The 27707-nt window shown below is 45.1% G+C and overlaps 1 protein-coding gene and 1 long non-coding RNA gene across 2 annotated transcripts in view; both read right to left on the reverse strand.

Moving 5' to 3' along the window:
- Nucleotides 1–27707, reverse strand: part of LOC120990673 (zinc finger protein 585A-like) — a 1368789-nt gene that overhangs the window by 650118 nt on the left and 690964 nt on the right. The window lies entirely within an intron of this gene.
- LOC120991261 lies at nt 8196–9205 on the reverse strand. The gene is made up of 3 exons (XR_005776600.1): nt 9145–9205; nt 8561–8685; nt 8196–8245 (listed from the first exon to the last, which is right to left on the reverse strand). It is a non-coding gene; the product is annotated as an uncharacterized LOC120991261 (long non-coding RNA).

The following is a 27707-nucleotide window of genomic DNA, read 5'->3' on the forward strand; positions in this document are numbered from 1 at the left end:
GTGTCAAAAAACCAGTCCAGCAAAATCTTGCTTCCAAAAACCATACGGCGCACCTTTCCCTCTACGCCCTACTGTGTGCCCGTACAGTAGTTTATGGCCACATATGGGGTGTTTCTGTAAACGGCAGAGTCAGGGCAATAAAGATACAGTCTTGTTTGGCTGTTAACCCTTGCTTTGTTAGTGGAAAAAATGGGTTAAAATGAAAAATTAGGCAAAAAAAATGAAATTCTCAAATTTCATCCCCATTTGCCAATAACTCTTGTGCAACACCTAAAGGGTTAACGAAGTTTGTAAAATCAGTTTTGAATACCTTGAGGGGTGTAGTTTATAGAATGAGGTCATTTTTGGGCGGTTTCTATTATGTAAGCCTCGCAAAGTGACTTCAGACCTGTAGTGGTCCCTAAAAATTGGGTTTTTTTAAAGTTCTGAAAAATTTCAAGATTTGCTTCTAAACTTCTAAGCCTTGTAACATCCCCAAAAAATAAAATATCATTCCCAAAATGCTACAAACATGAAGTAAACATACGGGGAATGTAAAGTCATCACAATTTTTGGGGGTATTACTATGTATTACAGAAGTAGAGAAACTGAAACTTTGAAATTTGCAAATTTTTCCACATTTTTGGTAAATATGGTATTTTTTTATGCAAAAAAATTAACTTTTTTGACCCAATTTTAGCAGTGTCATGAAGTACAATATGTGACGAAAAAATCTCAGAACGGCCTGGATAAGTCAAAGCGTTTTAAAGTTATCAGCACTTAAAGTGACACTAGTCAGATTTGCAAAAAATGGCCAAGTCCTTAAGGTGAAATAGGGCTGAGTCCTTAAGGGGTTAAAACCAAATAAATACCTTTTGAAACTATATAACATCAAAATGGCTTCTCTCCTGTGTGACATCTCTGATGATACCTAAGATTGGTTTTAGTAGTAAAACATTTCCCGCATTCTGAGCACGAAAATGGCTTCTCTCCTGTGTGACATCTCTGATGATACCTAAGTTTGGTTTTAGTAGGAAAACATTTCTCACATACTGAGCACGAATGTGGTTTCTCTCCTGTGTGACTTCTCACATGTTCAACAACATATGATTTTTTTGTAAAACATTTCCCGCATTCTGAGCATGAAAATGGCTTCTCTCCTGTGTGACATCTCTGATGATACCCAAGTTTGGTTTTAGTAGTAAAACATTTCTCACATTCTGAGCACGAAAATGGCTTCTCTCCTGTGTGACTTCTCACATGTTCAACAAGATTAGATTTTTTTGTAAAACATTTCCCACATTCTGGACATGAATATGGCTTCTCTCCTGTGTGAGTTCTCACATGTTCAACAAGATTTGATTTATCTATAAAACATTTCCCACATTCTGAACATAAAAACGTTTTTTCTCCTGTGTGACGTCTCTCATGTCTAACAAGATCTGATTTCCATGTAAAACATTTCCCACATTCTGAACATGAATATGGTTTCTCTCCTGTGTGATTTTTCTCATCTCTCACAAGTTTAGATTTTTCTGTGAACCATTCACCACTTTCTGAGCAGGAGTATGGCTTCTCTGCTTTGTGAATTTTCCCATGTCTAACAAGACTTGATTTTATTGAGAAGCACTTAAAACATTCTGAACAGGAATATGGCTTCTCTCCTATGTGACTTTTCTGATGTATAACAAGATGTGATTTCTTAATAAAGCACTTCCCACATTCTGAACAGGAGTAAGGCTTCTCTCCTGTGTGACTTATTTCATGTGTAACAAGATGTAATTTCTTTGTGAAGTGCTTCCCACATTCTGCACAGCAGTATGGCTTTTCCCCTGTCAGAATTCTTCTGTGTGTAGAAAGTCTTGATCTTTTACTGAACTCTTTACCACACTGAAATCTTTTATCCCCTTGAGGCTCCTCATGTTTAGGGAGATTATAAGATACATCTGTACTGTGAAGTCCTGGATGTACATTAAGGGTAATGAGAGTTTCTCCTGAAGAACGCTGCATGGTATCCTCATCTTCTGCTTTAGAATTTAGCAAGTATATCACATTTCCATCACAATTTTTACTGGGATTTTCTGTGAAGATAAAAATTGGAATTTTAAAAACTACAGAGTAGACAAACCTATAACATTCCTATTAGGCTGGAAACTTTTTTTTAGCATAGAGTTTGGTCCTAGTTCACACCATGCGACTTTCAAATGTGACGGAGACAGATAATTATCCTATACCGATATATCAGATGGATAGTGAAACCAACAGATGGACATATGAGTTATAAGAAAATTTGATTAAACAAGAAAATAAGGAATATAATATTATGAAAACTGCTCTATGGCGCGGAACTTTATTTGGAGTTTTTCTGCCCGTCACATCTTCTGACATTTTTCTTATTGCAATATTACTTGCACGAAACAAAAGCGCTGTTTTGGATATGTGTGGAGAGGATTACAGAGGATTTTATATTAGTTATTCATGTACATTGAAAGATGTTTGTTTGTGTATACTTTTTCTATGTAACTTTGTAATGTTTGTATGGAGCACTATTGGGATTTGAATTGTCTAACATGTGATTGGGTTTACACAGGTGTCTCCCATGGACCCAGCTGATTGTACTGCACGCCTTACTTCACCATACTCCTCCCCTACTAGGCGGTGATGGTGGCAGGTGAACAGTATTTTAGCTTGGAACATGAGACACACTTAGGATCATGACTAAGAACACGACTGTTCGAAACGCGTAGATCCGGGGAACCGGGGACCACCAGTGTTTTTTGTGATTGCTGTACTCACCTGGATTCGTGGTGACATTAAAGACCGGGACTTTTATACCATCTACCGTAGTGCTGGAGCATTTCTTTCATTTTCTCCTGGAAACTGATCCAGCAGGAACTACAAGTACCAGTCATCCACTTTTAATCTAATCTTGATTTTGGTTACAAAAAACTGATTCCTCTTGGTTAGTATTTATTATTTGATTTGTGTTGGTACACCTTTGGCGGGCTGCTTTACTAATATTATTTATATTTAAAGGTACTATAGGCACTTGCACGTTATTTTAGTAGCTGCTAATTAACTTTCAGTGAAGTTTTGTGCTATTTATATTATCAATATATCCAATTGGTTATGTCAAACTTGATTGTTCCCTGCTTAGGCTGTTGCTTCCATGTATGTCATACACCACCGCGTATTATTATTTTAATTGCATGTTAATTGATTTTAATCATTGAATAAAGCTATATTATATTTACAATAAAGTGACACATGTCAGATTTTGAAAATTGGGGCTGCATCCTTTGGGTTGAAATAAGCTTCATCCTTAACCACCTCCCGTCCGCCCATAGGATATAAACATCCGGGAGGTGGTTCTCTATTTCTGAATGGACGTTCCAGAATGTCCGTTCAGAAAATACAGCTGCACGCTAATCGTGCAACTGCTGATCGGGTTGCCCGCTGTCAGTGACAGCAGGGCAACCCAGAGAGAAGGCAGGGACAGTGCCCAGGTGTCCCTGCCTTCTGGATCGCTGCATACACAGCGCTCGCCGAGTGCTGTGTATGCAGAGCAGGAAGCGCTATGCGCTTCCTGTTCCGGCCCGGCGGTCGTGTGACCACCGGGACCGGAGAGTGCAGGAGCTGTGTGAGGTCTTTCAGAGACCTCGATCAGCCCTGCACTGAGGCTGTACAGCACAGTATAGTGCTGTACAGCCTCTCTGGCATTTCTCCTGTAACTGGGGCTACTATGTCAGCCCCAGTTACAGGAGAAATTAACAGAGAAAAAGTGAAGTAAATGTCCCCCAGAGGTCTTGTAAAGTTTTACACAATAATAGCATTTTTGAAACAAAAAAATTATGTTTTAATGTGTCAATTTTTTTTTATTCCTTACTTGGGGAATTATTATTTTTTACATGTGAAACCTTTTTTTTTATTTTATTTTTTCAACACTTTATTTTTATTTTTTTTTACCGAAAAGTGTAAAATAAAAAATAAAAAAATAAAGTGTTGAAAAAAAAAAAAAAATAAGGTTTCACATGTAAAAAAAAATAAATCCCCAAGTAAGGAATAAAAAAAAATTACACATTAAAACATAATTTTTTTGTTTCAAAAATGCTATTATTGTGTAAAACTTTAATAAATAAGAAAAAGTATACATATTAGGTATCGCCACGTCCGTAACCATCTGCTCTATAAAAATGTCACGTGACTGAACCCCTCAGGTGAACGCTGTAAAAATAAATAAATAAAAACTGTGCTAAAACAACCAATTTTTTGGTCACCTTGCCCCATAAAGTGTTATAATGAATGATCAAAAAATGTACCCAAAAATAGTACCAATAAAACTGGCACCTTATCCCCTAGTTTCCAAAATGGGATCACTTCTTGGAAGTTTCTACTGTAAGGGGGCATCAGGGGGGCTTCAAATGGGACATGGCATCTAAAAACCATGTGGAGTTCCTTTTCTTCTGCGCCCTGCCGTGTGCCCATACAGCAGTTTATGACCACATGTGGGGTGTTTCTGTAAACCGCAGAATCTGGGTAATAAATATTGAGTTTTGTTTGGCTGTTAACCATCGATGTGTTAAAGAAGAAATTGGATTAAAATGGAAAATCTGCCAAAAAAGTGAAATTTAAAAATTTGATCTCCATTTTCCTTTAATTCTTGTGGAACGCCTAAAGGGTCAAAGTTTGTAAAATCGGTTTTAAGTAACTTGAGGGGTGTAGTTTCTACAATGGGGTCATTTATGGATGTATCCACTATGTAGGCCCCACAAAGTGACTTCAGACCTGAACTGGTCCTTAAAAAGTGGGTTTTGGCAATTTTCTTAAAAATTTGAAGAATTGCTTCTAAACTTCTAACGTCCTAAAAAAATAAAATGACATTTCCAAAATGATGCCAACATAAAGTAGACATATGGGGAATGTTAAGTAATAAATATTTTATGAGGTATCACTTTCTGTTTTAAAAGCAGAGAAATTGAAATTTAGAAAATTGCAAATTTTTCTACATTTTTGGTAAATTTGTGATTTTTTCATAAATAAAGGTGAAATATATTGACTCAAATTTCTGACTATCATGGAGTACAATGTGTCACGAGAAAACAATCTCTGAATGACTTGGATAAGTAAAGGCGTTCCAAAGTTATTACCACATAAAGTGAGATATGTCAGTTTTGCAAAATTAGGCCTGGTCAGGAAGGGGGCAAATGGCCCAGATGGCAAGTGGTTAATAGGTTAACAGCACAATTTTGAGGTACATGTCATTTATTGTTTAGGCTTTTTTCAATTTTGAGGGGGGAAAAAAACTGAAATTCCCCATTGGTTTTTTAAGTTTTTTTTTTTATAGCAAGTACACCATATTAATTTTATTCTGCAGCACAGTACACATATGGAGATGTCATATATGTAGAATATTTTGCATGTTTTTGTAGTTTTGCACAATAAAAAATCTTATGGGAAAAATAGTAAGTCATTTTGGTGCTTTTGCATTCCAATGACCAATGGCTTGATCTTTGGTCTGCTCTTATAAAGGGAGTTTAAAGAAATAACTGATATGCTGTAAGGGGGCGGGGCAACAAAGAAGGGAAGTCACATGATCCTCAGACAAGATGTCTTCCCATAGCGTTGAAAGGTTGAATCTTTATGTCAAATGACCGCCGCTCCAAAAGGGGAGTCACAGCTCAAAGTGAAAGGGGAGGGTAATTAGTAAGTCAGAATCAGAAGAACCTGATCAGAGATCACCGCCAGGTGGATAAGGGGAACACTTCATGATGTGATGGGGACATCTCTAATCAAAGACCAGCACAACAGCCGGTGATCAGATTCTCCTCCTGCCCTGAAGGCACCAAGGACAGAATCTGAAGTCACTTTCTCCATTCATGATTCCATACCTGTGGTGGCATCTCCTGGAATGTCCTCCTCCACCTCACTCTTACACGGGGGATCGCCCATCATCCTCTCTTCTTCATCCTCCACTTTAATATCAGTCAGACCTTCTCCTTGATTTGTCATCTGTAACAATTCAGTACAATACAGCAGACAGGTGGGAAATCTAACAGGTCCACATAAGAGACCCCCACAATCTATGACCCCTCTATGACCGCAGGACCCCCCTATATAGATGTGTATAGGGCTCAGCTCCATCTACCTGAGGATTCTCTGGGACCTTCTCCTCTGGACAGTCCTGGGAATACAGAGGACGGGGACATCTCTCTGGTGGATTTCTCCTCCGGGATCCATCTGTGGAGACACAAGCACACAGGGACTGAATACATGGCCTCCTGTAGATCTGTCTATAGATCAGACACTTCTCTCAGCTCCTTCACTTCTAGGTTTAGTTATCGGGGGGAAATAGCAATATTCTGCTCCTATAAGAAGCAGGTGGTCCTCCATTAAATACCACTGCACACTAGGGTTGGTGCGGGTATCGAAATATCGATACCCAATCTATACTTTTGTCCCGGTATCGATACGATACCGGGATTTGACATTTATCAATACTAAGCTGCCCTACTGCGCAGCCTAGCATCAGAGAACATGGATCGCGCTGCTGTCAGCGCGCTCATGTTCTCTCAGCAGCACAGAGGAGAAGGAGTCACTCTCTTCCTCCCCCCTGTGCCGCTGCTGCCAATAAGAAAAGAGAGGGGCGGAGGAGGGGCGGGCGCACTGCACCACCAATGATATGATGTTAACCTTTAATACAGGAGGCAGGTTAACTGCAGCTGATCTGCTGACGGCACCCACCTCCTGTATTAAAGGTTAATTATCATTGGTCGCGCAGTGCCCCCCCCCCGTGTATTAAAAACATTGGTGGCAGTGGCCACAGGGTACCCTCCCCTTCTCATTGGTGGCAGTGGCAGTTCTGATCGGAGCCCCAGCAGTGTAATCCTGGGGCTCCGATCGGTTACCATGGCGGCCAGGACGCTACTGAAGCCCTGGCTGCCATGGTAATCTCCCTGCTGCTGTGTGTACTATGCCCAGAGCAGCAGGGATAGTGTGAAGTCCTATTCACCCTGATAGAGATCTATTAGGGTGAATAAGACAAGGGATGAAAAGATCCCAGGTTCTAACCCCTAAAGGGGGAAATAGTTATTAAATAAAAAGTTTAAAAAAAGTAAAAAAAAACCAAAAAAAACACCAAAATATTAAGTATAAATCACCTCCTTTCCCAATTTTACAAATATATAAACAATAAATAAACATATCACATATCGCCACGTCCGAAAAGTCCAAACTATTAAAAGATAAAAAAAAATCTCCTATGCGGTGAACACCGGAACAGAAAAAATAAATAAAAACTGCGCGATTCGCCATTTTTTTAAATGCGGAATGAACGTGGCTTTTTTGGCGTTTTCTTTTTTTCGCGTGGTATCGAATGCTATAGAGTATTGCAATACTTTTTTATGGTATTGAAATCTAATCTAAATTTTGGTATCGCAACAACCCCACTGCACACACGTGTATACACTGCACATGACGGCTCTTACCTTGTGATATAAGAGGCTGGTGCTCCTCCATTACATGTCACTGCACACACGTGTATACACTGCACATGACGGGTCTTACCTTGTGATATAAGAGGCTGGTGCTCCTCCATTACATGTCACTGCACACACGTGTATACACTGCACATGACGGCTCTTACCCTGTGATATAAGAGGCTGGTGCTCCTCCATTACATGTCACTGCACACACGTGTATACACTGCACATGACGGCTCTTACCTTGTGATATAAGAGGCTGGTGCTCCTCCATTACATGTCACTGCACACACGTGTATACACTGCACATGACGGCTCTTACCCTGTGATATAAGAGGCTGGTGCTCCTCCATTACATGTCACTGCACACACGTGTATACACTGCACATGACGGCTCTTACCTTGTGATATAAGAGGCTGGTGCTCCTCCATCATGGCCTCCTTGTACAGATCCTTGTGTCCTTCTATATACTCCCACTCCTCCATGGAGAAATAGACAGTGACATCCTGACACCTCATAGGAACCTGACAACACAATGACACCGTCATCACCCAGACCCCTCCAGTGCTGTTACTGGAGAATTTCCCAGCATTCCCAGCAGTGTCACCTCTCCAGTCAGCAGCTCCATCATCTTGTGGGTGAGCTCTAGGATCTTCTGCTCGTGTATCAGGGGGTGAGGGGGAGGCTCTGTGATGGGGGGAGGGGTCCTGCTCCGCCCTCCTGACTCCTGGAGATGGATGATGGGAGTCACACAGTCCCCCGATGTCTTCTTCACTATTGTGTACTCCTGTGGATGGAGAGAGACACTTAGGGAATAAACCCTTCAGGGGCCATGTGCTCTCCTCCGGCCCTTCCCTCCTGGGTACAACGTGCCTACTTACCTTCTCATGGCTCCTACAACAAGACTATTGGTCACTGGTCACATGACACATCACTCACCATACTGGGGGCTGATCTTCAGGTTCTCCGTCACTTGGAAGGTCTGGAGGCCGTTCTCCAGGACCCTGGACTCTTCCTATCACTTCCTATGATGGATTCTCCTTCCCGATGTCTGACTTGTTACAGAATACAATAAAGAGGAGAGAAATCTAGAAAAGTTTACCTCTCCGCTCAGCAGGGAGATTATCTCCAAGGTGAGGTCTAATATTCTTCTGCTGATCTCCTTCCTGTCCATCCTTGGTGGCTCATTCAGGAGAAGGCTCGTATTGCTGGTTTTCTTCATCCTCCCTCCAAAAAAGGGAATAAAGGTTAATCAGTGAGTCCCATGTCCCCGATAATGAGGCCGAGAAAAAGTACAACTCATCCCGCAAAACTCAGACCCTCATAAAGCTGCACTGACGGGAAAACCCTGAGCTCCGGGTGTATCTAAGCTCCTGGCAGTGCAGGGTGTATCTAAGCTCCTGGCAGTGCAGTGTGTGGAGGAAGGAGACTCTGAGCTCCGGGTGTATCTAAGCTCCTGGCAGTGCAGTGTGTATCTAAGCTCCTGGCAGTGTTTTTCTCACTTATACGGAGCAGATTCTCTCATCCAGCAATGAATGATGACAACCCCCACTATCCCCACTACTACTCCCCCCATCATACTAAACTGAGGAGCGGAGAAGGATTCCTTGTGTGTAATGGAGGAGAATCTCCAGAGGTGACATGTCTGAGCTCTCCACCACACTGTCTCCTCACAGCTCATCTTACCTGCAGGCTGGAGGAATGGCTGATACCAGAGAGAACAAGAGCCCTGACTACCGACCAGGACCTGCCCAGTATCTGCTGCACTGCCAGAGCTGAAGGACCTGGGGTGACGTCACCGTCATGTGATCAGTGCAGGGGGCGGAGCTCAGCTGTGGAGCAGATAAGTGATTGGGAAGGACCTGGGGTGATGTCACTGTCATGTGATCAGTGCAGGGGGAGGGGCTCAGCTTTGGAGCAGATAAGTGATTGGGAAGGACCTGGGGTGATGTCACTGTCATGTGATCAGTGCAGGGGGAGGGGCTCAGCAGAGGAGAAGATAAGAGGAAGTGAAGGACCTGGGGTGATGTCACTGTCATGTGATCAGTGCAGGGGGCGGAGCTCAGCTGTGGAGCAGATAAGTGATAGTGAAGGACCTGTGGTGATGTCACCGTCATGTGATCAGTGCAGGGGGCGGAGCTCAGCTGTGGAGAGGAGGAGAAGTGGGAAGGGCTTGTAGAGATGACGGTTTGGTCCGGTGTCAGCCAGTGGTGAGAAGTCTCGATGTCTCCAGAAGAGGATGATTAGAACATAGTGTAATGTGCGACCTCTGAGGCTTCCACCCCCCTAACTCCGCCCAGTGCAGACCTCTCCTCCCCCAGTCCCACTCCCACTCCCCTAACTCCGCCCAGTGCAGACCTCTCCTCCCCCAGTCCCACGCCCCTAACTCCGCCCAGTGCAGACCTCTCCTCCCCCAGTCCCACTCCCCTAACTCCGCCCAGTGCAGACCTCTCCTCCCCCAGTCCCACTCCCCTAACTCCGCCCAGTGCAGACCTCTCCTCCCCCAGTCCCCCTCCCCTAACTCCGCCCAGTGCAGACCTCTCCTCCCCCACTCCCACTCCCCTAACTCCGCCCAGTGCAGACCTCTCCTCCCCCAGTCCCACTCCCCTAACTCCGCCCAGTGCAGACCTCTCCTCCCCCAGTCCACTCCCCTAACTCCGCCCAGTGCAGACCTCTCCTCCCCCAGTCCCACTCCCCTAACTCCGCCCAGTGCAGACCTCTCCTCCCCCAGTCCCACTCCCCTAACTCCGCCCAGTGCAGACCTCTCCTCCCCCAGTCCCACTCCCCTAACTCCGCCCAGTGCAGACCTCTCCTCCCCCAGTCCCACTCCCCTAACTCCGCCCAGTGCAGACCTCTCCTCCCCCAGTCCCACTCCCCTAACTCCGCCCAGTGCAGACCTCTCCTCCCCCAGTCCCACTTACCTAATACAACCTATCACCGGGTGCACAGCGGAACCAATACCTCCTGCAATAAAGGAAAGAACCAACTGCTCCGACCTCATCCGGGTGTCGCTGCCGTCAGTGTGACGTCACTGGATCCAGAACAAGGTCCCTGTGGTGAAATCACATAAGGAAGGGATGGTGACTGCCCCTGTGAAATCCCCAGCAGGGGGCGCTGTGCTGGCCTGGAAGACCGAGCCATCCCCATGTATAACAGGATCATCTAGGGCATTTCCCCTAAGTTCTACCACACAGCACTAATGTCCATATTGTGGCCCCTCACATTAGTTATGTCCTCCTTGTGGCCCCTCATTGTAATCATGTCCTCCATGTGGCCCTTCACTATAGTTATATGCTCCTTCTGGCCCCTCACTGTACTTATTTCCTCCTTGTGGCCCCTCACTGTAGTTATGTCCTCCTTGTGGCCCCTCACTCTAGTTTTGTCCTCCTTGTGGCCCCTCACTTTAGTTATGTCCACCTTGTGGCCCCTCACTGTAGTCATGTTCTCTTTTTGGCCCCTCACTGTAGTTATATCCTCCTTGTGGCCCCTCACTGTAGTCATGTTCTCCTTGTGGCCCCTCACTGTTATAATACCCAACTTTGTGCCCGCCACAATATTATTATTAAAGGGTCATTTCAAATCCCAAAGTGATAGACGAGTTTGGGATACAGATTTATGACTGTCCTTGATCCGGGTTTTATGGTCTGCTGCAACATCTGAGGAGAAAGAGGGGTCTTCTCTTCTCTAAACTCAGAGACTAACAAACCTTCACACAGCTCATCTGTAAACTTATTAAGGACTCTTTCTCCAAGACCATTCCTTGGTTTGTTGGTGTTTTGCAATTTATGACTCCACCTCTTTCCTGTGTATATTTAAGTCTCTTTAGAGATTCTTTATTCTTAGTCTGAAGAAGGGACCTCAGAGTCTTGAAATCCTGCCTTATAACATCATGTATTTTAGTTAGCAGTTAAAAGGTATCAAAAACAATATTTTATATTGTTTCGCTTTTGGAGAGCATCAAGACTTGTAAAGAAAGTAATGTGATATGAGGGGGCGGAGCTCCTGTGCTGAGAAGTAAGTAGGGAGTCTCCGAGACTATATGAACCCTGTACATTGGGAGTCTATAGCTGTCTAGCACATAGTCATAGAGGACTTTTGGGGTCTACAGCTGTGTAGCACATAGTCATAGAGGACTCAGGGGGTCTACAGCTGTCTTGCACATAGTCATAGAGGACACTTGGAGTCTACAGCGGCAGGGCTCTTGGAGTCTACAGCTGTGTAGCATATAGCCATAGAGGTCTGTTGGAGTCTACAGCTGTCTAGCACATAGTCATAGAGGACTTTTGGGGTCTACAGCTGTGTAGCACATAGCCATAGAGGACTCTTGGGTCTACAGCTGTCTAGCACATAGTCATAGAGGACTTTTGGGGTCTACAGCTGTGTAGCACATAGCCATAGAGGACTCTTTGAGTGTACAGCTGTCTAGCACATAGTCATAGAGGACTCATGGGGTCTACAGCTGTCTTGCACATAGTCATAGAGGACACTTGGAGTCTACAGCGGCAGGGCTCTTGGAGTCTACAGCTGTGTAGCACATAGCCATAGAGGTCTGTTGGAGTCTACAGCTGTCTAGCACATAGTCATACAGGACTCTTGGGGTCTATAGCTGTCTAGTACATATTTATAGAGGACTCGTGGAGTGTACAGCTGTCTAGCACATAGTCATAGAGGACTCTTGGAGTCTATAGTTGTCTAGCACAGTTATAGAGGACTTGGGGTCTACAGCTGTCTAGCACAGTCATTGAGGTCTCTTGCAGTCTATATCTGTCTAGCACATAGTCATAGAGGTCTCTTGGTATCTACAGCAGTCTAGCATATAGTCATAGAGAACTCATGGAGTCTACATCTATGAGATAGCCTTAGCTATAACCCATTAGATTTGGCAGCGCCAGTCCCTTGACACAATAGTTCCTTCCATTATCACTAATCTCCAGAGGATGCACATTTATACTGTAACACTCATAGTTGTATAGGTTTCATGGAGCAATGTGGGAGAGAACCCCATACCGACAACAGGAGGAAAGGGAAAAAGGAACTAGGCCTCAAAGCTAGGAAAAGTGAAACGGTCACCACCTATAGAAACTCTAATACTAGCCTAGAATCCTATCCGTATGAGCGGACCTTGATGGTAGGGCAGCTCATACACCAAGACCTCGGACCCTCGAAACCCTGAATAGCCCTAGGGATAGTGTCAGGGCTTGGGACGACCTGTTCCTTCCCAGATTAACAAACAAGCATCTCCCTAAGGCCTATTGCACACGACCGTATGGCTTTTTCAGTGTTTTGCGGTCCGTTTTTCACGGATCCGTTGTTCCGTTTTTTGTTTCCGTTGTTTTTGTTCCGTTTTTCCGTTCCAATTTTCCGTATGGCATGCACAGTATACAGTAATTACATAGATAAAATTGGGCTGGGCATAACATTTTCAATAGATGGTTCAGCAAAGAACGGAAACGGAAGACATACGGATGCATTTCCGTATGTGTTCCGTTTTTTTTGCGGACCCATTGACTTCAATGGAGCCACGGAACGTGATTTGCGGGCAATAATAGGACATGTTCTATGTTAGAACAGAAAAACGGAAATACGAAAACGGAATGCATACGGAGTACATTCCGTTTTTTTTGCGGACCCATTGAAATGAATGGTTCCGTATACGGACCGTATACGGAACGCAAAAAACGGCCAGTAAACGGGGAAAAAAAACGGCCGTGTGCAGGGGGCCTAAGGCCTAGTAACCAAATGCAAAGTGGAAACAACAAAATACAAAAGAAATGTAACACTTATCTTCAATAGTAAATGGACAAGCAGGAATTCAGAAGAAGACCTCCCACCAGCACTTCCAATACCAGACTGAAGCTATCAACCGCATAGCATGATGGGTGAAGCCAGACTAAATAGGGGAGATGGAATGACCACTAAGCTACACCTGAGACAAGAGGTGTGGTCATTAATAGCAACAACACTGAAACCAGTAAAACCAAAGAGGCTGTCAGTTCACATTAAGTACAGCCAGTCTCTTAGATCTTCTGACATCTGTCACGGGAGAGACTGTAACAGTACCCCCCTCCCCCTTCTACGGGTGGCCTCCGGACACCCAGGACCGACTTTATCTGGATGAGCTCTGTGAAAGGCTTTCACCAGACGACTAGCATTAACATCGGCCACTGGAACCCTCATCCTCTCCTCTGGTCCGTAACCCTTCCAGTGAACAAGATACTGGAGGGATCTATGGAGAACTTGGGAGTCCACTATTCTGGTGATCTGAAATTCCAAATTACCGTCCACCATGACAGGAGCGGGAGGCAAGGAGGATGGTTCAACAGCTTCGACATATTTCTTCAACAACGACTTAAGGAACACATTATGAATTTTCAAAGCCTGAGGAAGTTCAAGATGAAAGGCTACCTGGTTAATAATGGCAGTGATCTTATATGGACCAATAAACCTTGGACCCAACTTCCAAGAAGGTACTTTCAACTTAATTTTTCTTGTGGATAGAAACACAGAATCACCCACTCTCAGGTCCGGACCATTTATACTTTTATACTTGTTGCACATCCTTTCAGATTATTTTGAATATTCTGCCAAATAGATGACAAAGAAGAGGAAAATTTTTCCTCTTGATGAATACCAGAAATCTCAGTACCAGAAAATGTGCCTACTTATCAGCGGACTCCTGTCTACGGTTATTTATGGCAAACTTGGCCAAAGACAAAAATTAAGACCACTCCTCCTGGTTTTCTGAGACAAAACATCTCAAGCAAGTCTCCAGATTCTGATTAGTACGTTCAGTCTGTCTGTTCTACTTAGGATGAAAGGCCAAAAAGAAGTACAATTTTTCCTGAAGAATTAGGCAAATCTGTGATAAAATCCATGGATAAATGAGTCCAAGGTCTGGACGGGATGGGCAATGGAAGTAAAGATCCAGAAGGCCGAGTATGTGTCACCTTAGCACGTGCACAAGTACCACATGTTGACACATAGTCCTCAATATATTTATGCAACCCCGGCCACCAGAATCTATGAGAGATGAGATCAACAACGGATCTACTCCCAGGATGTCTTGTGAGAACCGCACAGTGATGTTCCTCGAACACGTTGTGATGTAATTCAGAAGGAACAAACAACTTCCCCGGAGGGCAAGAATCCGGTGCATCTCCCTGGGCCTCCAACCCCTCTGCCCCAAGGTCGGGATATAGGGCAGATATTACTACCCCTTCAGACAATATCAGACCAGGATCTTCCAAATCACTCCCCCCAGGAAAGCTACGCGACAAAGCATCAGCCTTGACGTTCTTAAACCCAGGGTGATAGGTGACAATGAAATTAAATCTGGTAAAAAACAACGACCAGCTGGCCTGCCTTGGGTTCAGTCGTTTAGCCAACTCCAGGTAAGCCAGATGTTTGTGATCAGTAAGCACAGTAATAGGACGAATTGCTCCTGCCAACCAATGATGCCATTCCTGAAAAGCCAACTTAATGGCCAGCAACTCTCTGTTACCCACGTCATAATTTCTTTCTGCAGCCGAGAGTTTCTTAGAGAAGAATGCACATTGGCGCCATTTACTAGGTGAAGGACCCTGCGACAAGACTGCTCCTACCCCTACCTCGGATGCGTCAACTTCCACAATTAATGGCTGTGACACGTCCGGTTGCACCAATATAGGAGCAGAAGCAAAGCACTCCTTCACCACTGAAAAGGCTTGTAATGCATCATCAGACCAGACTGAGACATCCGGACCTTTCCTAGTCATGTCTGTTAAAGGTTTTACCACAGTCGAGTAGTTCAAAATAAATTTACGGTAGTAGTTGATGAACCCCAAAAACCGCATAAGCGCTTTCAGATTTTTGGGTCGATCCCAGTCCAACACAGTACAGACCTTTTCTGGATCCATACAAAAGCCTGAAGATTAGAGTAGGTAACCTAGGAATTGCACTTCCTGAACAGCAAATACACACTTTTCCATCTTAGCATACAATTTATTCTCTCTTAGGATCTGTAACACATGTCATGTCTGGAGAATATATTAGTATGCCATCCAGATACACCACAACAAACCTCCCCACCAGGTGATGAAAGATGTCATTAACGAAATGTTGAAAAACCGCAGGAGCACTGGTAATCCCAAAAGGCATGACCAGATTCTCAAAATGAACCTCAGGGGTATTAAAAGCTGTCTTCCATTCGTCCCCTTCCTTCATCCTTACCAGTTTATATGCCCCCCTCAAATCCAACTTAGAGAACACCCAGGCACCGACAATCTGATTAAACAAATCCAGGATTAAAGGAAGGGGGTAAGGATCACGGACAGTAATACGATTGAGCTCACGGAAGTCCAGACATGGTCTGAGTTCCGTCCTTTTTCTTAACAAAGAAAAACCCTGCACCACTGGGGATTTGGACGGTCTAATATGTCCCTTGGCCAAACTCTCGGTGATATATTCTCGCATGGCTGCTCTTTCGGGTTCAGAAAGGTTTTTATTTTAATAAATCTTTATTGCATTTTTACAAACATCTTACAAAAGGTCTACAATATTCAATTTTTTTTATTACTGTACATTACATACAATTCCACAACCCCCCTCCTTTCGCCCGCCGCTTGCTCCTTCAAAAAAAAAAAAAATCATTAAGATCTTAGGAGAGTAGTAAAGACGGTACAATATATTAAATTGAGTAATTCTGTAAGAGAAGTTCTTTGAGACCCTGTTTTGTGCCTGAATGGCCAGTTCCCAAAACTCTTCCCGCTGGGAATTTAGAAACCCTTGCCATTTATACATTAAACTATTAACTGCTCTGCCCTTGGTCTTTTGATATAACAGGCATTCATATATTTTAGAAACTAATTTCCCCCCCTGATGTTAATTTAGTAATATTAAGTAAAGACTGCGGTAAAATAACAATTTGTCTGCCTTTCCCTAGCATCGCACACAATGCTTGTTTTAGTTGTAGATAGAAAAACCTCAACTCTATATTATTCAATCGATATTTGTTTTTAAGATCTTCATAAGGTATTATATCCCCCTCTTCCCATACCTGGCCCAGTTTATATATTCCATGTTTCCACCAGATCTTCTGTTTGATTAACTTTAATTCTGTGAGATAAATATTGTCCCACAATATGGTGTCAGTATGGAACCCTCTCTGGGACCACAATTCTCTTGCTTCCTTCCAAACTCTGGCCATCAACTCAAATAACGGTATCTTATTACATTCCTGTTGCATCAAAATGCCTGCTTCAATTATTTGAAAAATATTACAATTTTCCAATCTTTTATTAATCCCTAGTATCATGTTCTTATATCTTTGCGTGTTACTCCATGAAATCATATTTTTTTATATGGCCAGAGAAAAAATTGAGTTCCAAGTCTTGTACTGTTAATCCACCTTCCTTTTAATGGATGCACAATATTTGTGCCTTTATCCTCGTTTTTTTCCCCTCGCCATATTAAATTCATTAATAGGCTAGCTATTATTTTAAAGAATCTTTTGGGAATTAACACCGGTGTATTCCACAGAATATAATTCAGGGCAGGTAATAGACACATTTTAACCAGGGAGATACGGCCTGCCTTCGAGATATATAGTCTTTTCCATACCTCTATTTTCTTCCTAATATCCTGTATCTTAGGGACCACGTTCAACTGGACGTAGTCCCTAGAGTTTGGGGTGATCTGAATACCTAAGTATTTAACGGGTTCATTAATTCTCTTAATTTCCAATAGTCCCGGTCTAAAATTGTTCAGAGGATCAATCAGGATACAAGCAGATTTAGACCAATTTATAACAAGTCCATCATATTCGCGATACCGATCAAATACTTGGAGAATCCTAGTAAGTGATCCATGTGTACCTACAAACAGCATAATATAATCCGCATATAAAGCAATTTTTTCCTCGTGGCTACCAAACCTGAACCCCACAATTTCTTTATCTTGCCTGATCATATCGGCAAGCCGCTCGATGGCTATAGCAAATAGCAGGGGAGAGAGGGGACATCGCTGTCTAACCCCTCTGCCAATATGTATGTTATCTGAATATTCTCCATTTACTATCACCCTTGCAGTAATTTCCGTATATAATAGCTTTACCCAGGAAACTAAATTGTCACCAAATCCCATTTTCTTCAGTGTACTGATTAAGAAGGGCCATTATACAGTATCAAAAGCCTTTGAAGCGTCTATGGTTACAATCATTCGTTCGCCGCAATTTGTAGGTTCAAGCTGGGTGTTCACAAAATATCTCATGATATTATCAATTGTAGTTTTTCCTGACATAAATCCCGTCTGATCCTCATGAACAAGCACCGAGACCACATTCTTAAGTCTAGCTGCCAGTATCCTAGTTAATATTATATTGTCAGTATTAATTAATGAAATGGGGCGATATGAATCTGGGAAAGCTGGATCCTTTCCAGGTTTTAAAATGAGTGTAATTAAAGCTTCTCTCAGGGAATCTGGGAGTTTTTCTATCTTCCTTGAAGCCGCCCACATTGTAAGCAGTTTCGGTATTAGTACAGTCCTGATCAAAAGTTTAAGACCACTTGAAAAATGGCAAAAAAATCATATTTAGCATGGCTGGATCTTAACAAGGTTCCAAGTAGAGCTTCAACATGCAACAAGAAGAAATGGGAGTGAGACAAAAAAAAATTTGAGCATTCAATTTAATGAAAACAACGAATAAACTGAAACAGGCTGTTTTTCAGCTGATCAAAAGTTTAGGACCACACCTCCAAAAAAAAACTAAACCCCCCCAAAACAGAAATCCAACTGTCACGGAACCATGAACCAGACGTACAACAAGAGATAAGTGAAAATAATTGAAAATAAAGCTGTAAAGCAAAAGTCCAAACGAATGGTGAAACCGAAGCAGAGTCTTTGAGAGGCCAGAGATCAGGAACCAGAAGGGTAGTCAGACGAAGTCAGGATCAGGAACCAGCAGGGTAGTCAGACGAAGCCAGGATCAGGAACCAGCAGGGTAGTCAGACGAAGCCAGGATCAGGAACCAGCAGGGTAGTCAGACGAAACCAGGATCAGGAACCAGAAGCAGCAGCAGTCTTAGAAGCATGTGAACACAGGAGGACCAAGCAAGGAACTGAAGCCACAGACCTCCTATATATATGAGCTAGGCATCCAGCTCCTCCCAGTGGGAAGGAGGAGCCGCAGGGTGGAAGGCTACAAGAAACCCAGAAACCAAGATGGCCGCCAGCACATGTCAAACGAAGGAGAACAGCAAGAAGGTAAGACCATGACAGTACCTCCCCCTCAAGGGCCCCTCCTCCGCGGAGCAAAAAACGGTTTCTGAGGGAAGCGTGCGTGGAAGGCTCGGAGCAAGGCAGGAGCATGGACATCTGCGGAGGGAACCCAGGAACGCTCCTCTGGACCATAACCACGCCAATGGACCAAAAACTGCACCCGACCGCGGACCAGGCGTGAGTCCAGGATATTGCTCACCTCATACTCCTCATGATTGCCCACTCGGACCGGACGAGGCCGAGGAACCGAGGAAGTGAAACGATTACACACCAGTGGCTTCAACAGGGAGACATGAAACACGTTAGAGATCCGCATGCCAGGAGGAAGCGCAAGGGCATAGGCTACCGGGTTTACCCTGCGAAGCACTCGGAAGGGACCAACAAAGCGAGGCGCCAGCTTGGGAGTGGGCACTCGAAGGTTGAGGTTGCGGGTGGACAACCATACACGGTCTCCGACCTGGTAGGAAGGAGCAGGCGCTCGTCTGCGATCAGCCTGGAGTCTCTGGCGCTGCGCAGAGGCCTCAAGGGACTTCTGGATCTGTACCCAAGAAGCACGTAGGACGGAAAGGTGATCCTCCACCGCCGGAATATCCTGGGGAGAGAATACCTCCGGTAACACGGCAGGTTGGAACCCATAATTGGCCATGAAGGGAGACGTCCCAGAGGAAGAGTTCACCGCCGTGTTCCTGGAAAACTCAGCCCAAGGCAGAAGGTCAACCCAATTGTCTTGGTGATCGGAGACATAGCAACGAAGGAATTGCTCCAAGGCCTGATTGGATCGTTCTGCGGCCCCATTGGACTGAGGGTGGTAGGCCGAGGAGAAGGAGAGATGAATCCCCAACTGGGAGCAAAAGGCGCGCCAGAACCTGGACACAAACTGACTCCCCCGATCCGACACAATCTCCTTGGGCAAACCGTGCAACCGGAAGACCTCCCTGGCAAAAATTGTGGCCAACTCTTGTGCAGAGGGTAACTTCTTGAGAGGAACACAGTGGCACATTTTGGAAAACCGATCCACAATCATGAGAATGACCGTATGGCCTCGGGATGCAGGGAGGTCCACAATGAAATCCATCCCCAGGTGTGACCATGGGCGCTCCCCGGTGGCTATGGGTTGCAGAAGGCCCAACGGAAGGTGCCGAGGGGACTTACTCTGGGCACAAACGGAGCATGCCGCTACATATGCGGCGATGTCGGAACGTAGGGAAGGCCACCAGAACAGACGTGAAACAGCCCAGGACAGCTGATTCTTTCCAGGATGCCCCGCGGTCTTGGAGTTATGGTAGGTTCGCAACAACCGAGTGCGCAACTCCTCAGGCACAAAACATCTGCCGTTGGGTCTCCCAGAGGGAGCACCAGATTGAGCCGCCAAAATCTGCTCACCCAGGGGAGAGGTCAGGCTGGTGCGAATGGCGGCCAGGATCTGATTTGGAGGTATGACCGAAGTCGGAATCGACTCCTCCCTGGACAGCTCGGAGTACTGCCGTGATAGGGCATCCGCCCTGATGTTCTTGGAACCGGGTAGGTAGGAGACCACGTAATTAAAACGTGACAAGAACAGAGCCCATCTGGCCTGACGTGGTGTCAATCTCTTAGCCTCAGAAAGGTAGGTCAGATTCTTATGGTCCGTCAGGATGAGAACCAGAACCACCGAACCCTCGAGCAAGTGCCTCCATTCTTTAAGGGCCTGCACGATGGCCAATAACTCCCTGTCACCAATCTGATAGTTGCACTCCGCGGAAGACAGTTTCCGGGAGTAAAACCCACAAGGAAGCAGAGGACCCTCTGGTGTTCTACGCTGAGACAGAAGGGCGCCTACTCCCGTCTCAGACGCGTCCACCTCGAGGACAAAGGGCAACCCAGGGTTGGGATGCAACAGAATCGGAGCCGACACAAAAGCGGACTTTAGGGCCTCAAAAGCTCGGATGGCCTCGAGCGGCCAGACCTGGGAATTACTGCCCTTCCTGGTCAGATCCGTAAGAGGCTTGGCCAGCATGGAAAAGTCCCTGATGAACTTCCGATAATAATTGGCGAAGCCCAAAAAGCGCTGCAGGGAACGAAGACCACTGGGCTGGGGCCACTGTAAGACAGCCGAAACCTTCTCAGGATCCATGGAGAACCCCTCAGCGGAAATGATGTAACCTAAGAAGGTTACCTGGGATCGGTGAAATTCGCATTTCTCAAGCTTACCGAACAGCTTGTTCTCTCGTAACCGTTGCAACACTCGTCTGACATCCAGAATGTGGGCCTCCATGGATTCAGAATATACCAAGATGTCATCCAAATAGACCACCACACACTGCTGCAACAGGTCACGGAAAACATCGTTGATGAATTCCTGAAAGACTGCGGGCGCATTGCACAACCCAAAGGGCATAACCAAGGATTCATAATGACCGGTCCTGGTGTTAAACGCGGTCTTCCACTCATCGCCCGCCTTGATCCTTACCAGGTTATATGCCGCCCTCAGGTCGAGTTTGGTAAAGACCGTGGCCCCTTTAAGGCGATCGAACAGCTCGGAAATCAAGGGTATCGGGTAAGCGTTCTTGATCGTGATGCGATTGAGACCCCTGTAATCGATGCAAGGCCTCAACTCACCGCCCTTCTTTTTCACAAAGAAAAATCCAGCCCCTGCCGGGGACGAGGATTTGCGAATGTGTCCGCGTGAAAGCGCCTCCCTCACGTACTCCTCCATGGCCTCATTCTCCGCTACCGACAGTGGATAGACCTTGCCACGAGGAGGAACGGCACCAGGTTGTAACTCTATGGCACAATCGTATGGGCGGTGCGGAGGTAGGGCAACCGCGCGCACCTTATCGAATACATCCCGGTACTCCTCGTATTCAGGAGGCAACAGAGAGTCCGAGGAAGTACACAGCAACTTGACAGACCAATCGAAAGTCGGATTATGCTTCTGGAGCCAGGGGTACCCCAAGACCACCGAGTAGTGTGGAGACGAAATAACCTGGAGACAGACCGACTCTCTGTGAACGGCACCCCCACTGGAAGGGTCTCATGAGTCACGTGTGACGACAGAAGGGGTCTGCCGTCTATCGCCTCAAGAGCCAGTGGGGAACCTCGAGCCTGCAGAGGAATGGAATTGGCGGCAGCGAACACACTATCAATGAACAAACCACCAGCACCCGAGTCCACCAACGCCTGGGTCGTCACCGAGCCCCCGACCCAGGAGAGGACAACAGTGATCAGTGGTTTGTCAACACGGAAAACCGGGGACGAGGAGACTCCACCCAAGATCTGCCCCAGGACAGGATCTCAGGTACGAGCGTTTCCCGGACGGTTCGGACATGCCAACCGAAAATGCCCACCGAGACCACAGTACATGCATCGACCCTCGCGTCTCCGGAGTACCCTCTCCCCCTCGGACAGGCGAGCAAACCCCAGCTGCATGGGTTCACCCCCAGACAAGTCATCCCCAGGAGGCGTGGGAGGAGAGGGAGGCACGGGTGGGACAGCAAACGTAGACGCCAATCTGTTAGAAGACCTCCGCAGGCTCTCCTTAAAGGAAGGTCTCTCCCTGAGTCTGGTGTCAATCAAAATCAGGAAAGAAATAAGAGACTCGAGCTCCACTGGTAGGTCCTTAGCTGCAACCTCATCCTTCAAGGCATCCGAGAGGCCATGAGAGAAAGCAGCGACCAGAGCCTCATTATTCCAGCCCACCTCTGCTGCCAGGGTACGAAACTCAATGGCGTATTCAGCTACGGATCGTGAACCCTGTCTGATGGACATAAGGAGCTTCGCAGCAGAGGCAGCACGAGCCGGCACATCGAATACCTTCCGAAGAGAAGCAACAAAACCGGAAAACTCGGCAACCACCGGATTGTTGTTCTCCCATAGGGGGCTGGCCCAGGCCAAGGCCTTGTCCGAGAGCAGCGAGATCAAGAAGCCCACCTTTGATCTCTCAGTAGGAAAGGCATGTGGCAGCAACTCGAAATAAATGCCCACCTGGTTAAGGAAACCTTGGCACTGAGTTGGCTCTCCCCCAAAGCGCTGTGGAAGAGGGGCAGAACCGATCATACCCCGAAACACCGCAGGCGCAACAACAGGTGTCGGGGTAGACTCTGGCGCAACAACCGGAGCGGCAGTAGGAGCGACAACCGACCCATCGGCAACGGGAGCGAAATGAGCCGTGCGTTCAAGCAGGGTTTGCAACGCCACAGCGAACCGACCCAACAGGTGATCCTGCTGATCAAGTCTGGCAACCAGCATGGGTAGCGAGGATGGCCCTGTACCATCCGAACTCATGGCTTGGTCCTAATGTCACGGAACCATGAACCAGACGTACAACAAGAGATAAGTGAAAATAAGAAGGCTTTATTGAAAATAAAGCTGTAAAGCAAAAGTCCAAACGAATGGTGAAACCGAAGCAGAGTCTTTGAGAGGCCAGAGATCAGGAACCAGAAGGGTAGTCAGACGAAGCCAGGATCAGGAACCAGCAGGGTAGTCAGACGAAGCCAGGATCAGGAACCAGCAGGGTAGTCAGACGAAGCCAGGATCAGGAACCAGCAGGGTAGTCAGACGAAACCAGGATCAGGAACCAGAAGCAGCAGCAGTCTTAGAAGCATGTGAACACAGGAGGACCAAGCAAGGAACTGAAGCCACAGACCTCCTATATATATGAGCTAGGCATCCAGCTCCTCCCAGTGGGAAGGAGGAGCCGCAGGGTGGAAGGCTACAAGAAACCCAGAAACCAAGATGGCCGCCAGCACATGTCAAACGAAGGAGAACAGCAAGAAGGTAAGACCATGACACCAACTCAGTAATGAGTAGCTCCGCCGTTATTGTTTATTACTTCCAAAATTCGTTTCGGCATGCTTGATGCAAGCGTTTTCATGAGGTGAGTGGGAACATTTCTCCAAGTGGTGAAGAAGGCCGCACGAAGGCCATCTACTGTCTGGAACTGTTGTCCATTTTTGTAAACTTCCCTTGCCATCCATCCCCAAAGGTTCTCAATTGGATTTAGATCAGGGGAACACGCAGGATGGGCCAAAAAAGTGATGTTATTCTCCTGGAAGAAGTCCCTTGTCCTGCGGGCATTGTGTACTGTAGCGTTGTCCTGTTGAAAAACCCAGTCGTTACCACACAGACGAGGGCCCTCAGTCATGAGGAATGCTCTCTGCAACATCTGGACATAGCCAGCGCCCGTTTGACGCCCCTGCACTTCCTGAAGCTCCATTGTTCCACTAAAGGAAAAAGCACCCCAGACCATTATGGCGCCCCCTCCACTGTGGCACGTAGAAAACATCTCAGGTGGGATCTGCTTGTCATGCCAGTAACGTTGGAAACCATTAGGACCATCAAGGTTAAATTTTTTCTCATCAGAGAATAAAACTTTCTTCCACCTTTGAATGTCCCATGTTTGGTGCTCTCTTGCAAAGTCCAAACGAGCAGTTCTGTGGTGTTCAAGGAGACTAGGTCTTTGAAGACGTTTTTTATTTTTGAAGCCCTTCAGTCTCAGATGCCGTCTGATGGTTATGGGGCTGCAGTCAGCACCAGTAAGGGCCTTAATTTGGGTCGAGGATCGTCCAGTGTCTTGACGGACAGCCAATTGGATCCTCCGGCTCAGTGCTGATGAAATTTTTTGGGTCTTCCACTTGACTTTTTTGTTTCATAACCCTCAGGATCATTTAAGAAATTCCAAATGGCTGTCTTACTGCGTCCCACCTCAGCAGCGATGGCGCGCTGTGAGAGACCCTGCTTATGCAGTTCAACAACCCGACCACATTCAAAAAGGGAGAGTTTTTTTTGCCTTTGCCATCACAACGTGTGACTACCTGACAGAAAATGACAATAAATCCACATCTTTGCACTGATTTGGCCTTTTAGAGGCATGTGGTCCTAAACTTTTGATCAGCTGAAAAACAGCCTGTTTCAGATTATTCGTTGTCCATTTTTGTAAACTTCCCTTGCCATCCATCCCCAAAGGTTCTCAATTGGATTTAGATCAGGGGAACACGCAGGATGGGCCAAAAAAGTGATGTTATTCTCCTGGAAGAAGTCCCTTGTCCTGCGGGCATTGTGTACTGTAGCGTTGTCCTGTTGAAAACCCCAGTCGTTACCACACAGACGAGGGCCCTCAGTCATGAGGAATGCTCTCTGCAACATCTGGACATAGCCAGTGCCCGTTTGACGCCCCTGCACTTCCTGAAGCTCCATTGTTCCACTAAAGGAAAAAGCACCCCAGACCATTATGGCGCCCCCTCCACTGTGGCACGTAGAAAACATCTCAGGTGGGATCTGCTTGTCATGCCAGTAACGTTGGAAACCATTAGGACCATCAAGGTTAAATTTTTTCTCATCAGAGAATAAAACTTTCTTCCACCTTTGAATGTCCCATGTTTGGTGCTCTCTTGCAAAGTCCAAACGAGCAGTTCTGTGGTGTTCAAGGAGACTAGGTCTTTGAAGACGTTTTTTATTTTTGAAGCCCTTCAGTCTCAGATGCCGTCTGATGGTTATGGGGCTGCAGTCAGCACCAGTAAGGGCCTTAATTTGGGTCGAGGATCGTCCAGTGTCTTGACGGACAGCCAATTGGATCCTCCGGCTCAGTGCTGATGAAATTTTTTGGGTCTTCCACTTGACTTTTTTGTTTCATAACCCTCAGGATCATTTAAGAAATTCCAAATGGCTGTCTTACTGCGTCCCACCTCAGCAGCGATGGCGCGCTGTGAGAGACCCTGCTTATGCAGTTCAACAACCCGACCACATTCAAAAAGGGAGAGGTTTTTTTGCCTTTGCCATCACAACGTGTGACTACCTGACAGAAAATGACAATAAATCCACATCTTTGCACTGATTTGGCCTTTTAGAGGCATGTGGTCCTAAACTTTTGATCAGCTGAAAAACAGCCTGTTTCAGATTATTCGTTGTTTTCATTAAATTGAATTCTCAAAAAATGTTTCGTCTCACTCTCATTTCTTCTTGTTGCATGTTGAAGCTCTACTTGGAACCTTGTTAAGATCCAGCCATGCTAAATATGATTTTTTGCTATTTTTCAAGTGGTCTTAAACTTTTGATCAGTACTGTATTTCTTTATATTGGGCATAAACTTCAAATATAATACCATCTATTTTCGGGGTCTTATTCTTTATTATCCTGGATAATGTAGAGAAGGGGCTTACAGACTTTCACATTGATCTATTGTTAGCCTAGAAATAGTGATTTTGTCTAAAAACTGTTGTATTTGTTCCGAGTTCCTGTTTATCTTACTACTATATATATCTTCAAAATATTCTTTAAAGAGATTCTGTCACCAAGTTTTAGGCTATAGAGATACGGACATGTACGGCTAGATCGCCGCTAGCATGTCCGCAATATACCTGTCCCTATACCCTTTTTTAAAGAAAATAAAAGCACACAGCCCTATAGGACAGGTATATTGCGGACATGCTAGCGGCGATCTAGCCGTGCATGTCCGCAGCTCTATAGCCTAAAACTTGGTTACAGAATCCCTTTAAACAGTTCTATTTTAGCCGTTTGTTCAGTAATTTTATATCCTTATTTATCCACTAAACAGTGGATATAATATTTTTTTTTTGTTTGAACTGTTACCAGAGCTGCTAGCTTTTTACCTGGTATATGTGCGTGGATGTAATTATCCCTTACATAGTTTTCTTTTTGATGTTCCGCCAGTGAAAACAGTTCATCCTCTAATTTTGAAGCTTTCTCTATCCATACTTTATAACTTTGCCCTGTGGGGTTTTCAATATACTTCTTTTCATATTTTTCCGTCTCTTTTTCCAAATTTATTATTTTTTCCCTTATTCCTTTCTTGTATATTTTTGTGTGTTTTGTAATAATCCCTCTGATAAAGGCCTTTGCAGCCTCCCATACCGTGTTAATTGCCGCTGAACCATCATTCGTGTCAAAAAACGCCATTATCTCTTTCAAGATCTTATCGTGTGTGCCCATTATATTTATCCAACCTATATTTATATTCATCCCTCTTTTTTTTTTTTTTATTGTTTTTATATTTATATATCGAGTGAACTCTTATCATTTGTAAAAACTAAATCAATCCGTGATAGACTCCTATAAGTCTTTGAGAAACATGAATATTTTCTTAATTTTGAATGCATTACCCTCCAAATATCTATCCAACCCATTTCCTCTGTGATATTTTTTAATTTAGATCCCGTGCAATAAACTTGAGTGTTACCTATTCTACATCCATCCATTACATTATTAAAGTCTCCCATAACTAAAAGTGTTTTTTCCCCCGCATTAATTGCAAAGTCATGTATTTTTAGTAAGACGTCTATTTTGAAAGGTGGCGGTATATACACATTTGCTATTATCCATGCTTTTCCTTCCAGTATGCAGTCCATCAGAACATAGCAGCCCTCCCTATCTATAACTACTTTCACTATTTTAATATCTATATCTCGATGTATTAATATACTGACACCTCTCGCATATGATGAATAAACTGAATGAAAGGAGTGCTGCATCCATGGTCTGGAGACCCCGGCCATCGTCTCGCCTGTCAGATGTGTTTCTTGTAAACAGACTATAGCTGGATGAGATCTATGTATTGCATCAAAAACAGCAACTCTCTTTATACCCCTGCTCAAACCCCTGATATTCCAAGAGATAATTCTCATACAATTTTAATTATAGAGCTACCTATTTCCAAGATATTATTCAGGGCCCCCGGGGAAACGGGGGAGAGGAAGAACAATGGAAGGAGAGAGAAGGAGAGAGAGAAAGGAGAAGGGAGGAAAACAGCACACATATACCCACCCATCCCATTCCCTCCTGAATGAGCCAGGATAGCCTCAGCCCTGGTTCTCTACCTTAGCATTATCCCCTCTCGGCCGCGCCCAGCCTGTATTCCACTCAGCTCCTTATCTTTTCTTTAAACCATTCTCGAGCCGCTTCTACTGTATAAAAAAAAACACGTTTTGTTTTCCCACTCAATCTTCAACTTAGCCGGAAACATCATTGAGTATTTCACATTATATAAGCGCAATTTTTTTTTCA

The sequence above is a fragment of the Bufo bufo genome, chromosome 2 (assembly GCF_905171765.1).
Source record: "Bufo bufo chromosome 2, aBufBuf1.1, whole genome shotgun sequence".
Taxonomy (NCBI): Eukaryota; Metazoa; Chordata; class Amphibia; order Anura; family Bufonidae; genus Bufo; species Bufo bufo.